Source organism: Plasmodium cynomolgi, chromosome 3 (assembly GCF_000321355.1).
Source record: "Plasmodium cynomolgi strain B DNA, chromosome 3, whole genome shotgun sequence".
NCBI lineage: Eukaryota > Apicomplexa > Aconoidasida > Haemosporida > Plasmodiidae > Plasmodium > Plasmodium cynomolgi.
Window position 1 is genome coordinate 896904 of NC_020397.1, and position 763 is coordinate 897666.

At 32.2% G+C, this 763-nt stretch overlaps 1 non-coding gene across 1 annotated transcript in view; it reads left to right on the forward strand.

Moving 5' to 3' along the window:
• PCYB_032927 overlaps positions 1–275 on the forward strand; it is a 3799-nt gene extending 3524 nt beyond the window's left edge. The window contains exon 1 of the ribosomal RNA in view: positions 1–275. This exon is cut by the window's left edge and continues 3524 nt beyond it. This is a non-coding gene — a ribosomal RNA (28S ribosomal RNA).
• The last annotated feature ends 488 nt before the right edge of the window (positions 276–763 follow it).

Here is a 763-nt window from a genome sequence, read left to right on the forward strand (position 1 = left end):
AATGTAAAAGAGAAATTATATATGCTTCCTCTACGGATGCATCAATAATCCTATCGCCTTTTTCGTGAGCTGCTGTTCGTGAGCTGTGAGCTGGTAATGCAAATTATTAGTTTGTAGTTTCTGAGCTACTTGAGCTGTGAGCTAGGTAATGGTTCTTTGACAACAAAAAAGAATTGCACAAATTGTAGACGACTTTTCTTGCCTCGGGGTGCTGTAAACATGAAAGTAAACTTTGTTTTACGATCTGTTGAGGCTTATCCTCAGTGGTAAAGTGTTACTTTAAATCTTAAAAAATTAATAATAGGCAATTTATGTAATTAATATTGCATTTGCATTATTAATTATGTATAATGCTTTTTATTATATACTAACAATTTTAAATTATCAATTTTTTTGGAGGATTTTAGGGTTGCGATGGTGGTGTTGAAGTATTAGGGGGTTATAGTGATAATAAATATATAAGGGGTCGCTGCTGTTGGTGGTGTCATATTAAGAAAAATGTTATAAATTTTTCCTGTTGGGGGGTTTCAGGGTTTAGGGTTTAGGGTTTAGGGAAATTTGCAAGAAAAAAGGTGTTCTAAAATAGGCTATTTTAAATTTTATTAGGTTCATGTTTAGGGTTTAGGGAAATTTGGAAGAAAAAAGGTGTTCTAAAATAGGCTATCTTAAAATTAATCAGGGTTTAGGTTTAGGGTTTTAGGGGTCAGGGATCTTTGGAAGAAAAAAGGTGTTCAATAAAATAGGTTATCTTAAAATTCAATTT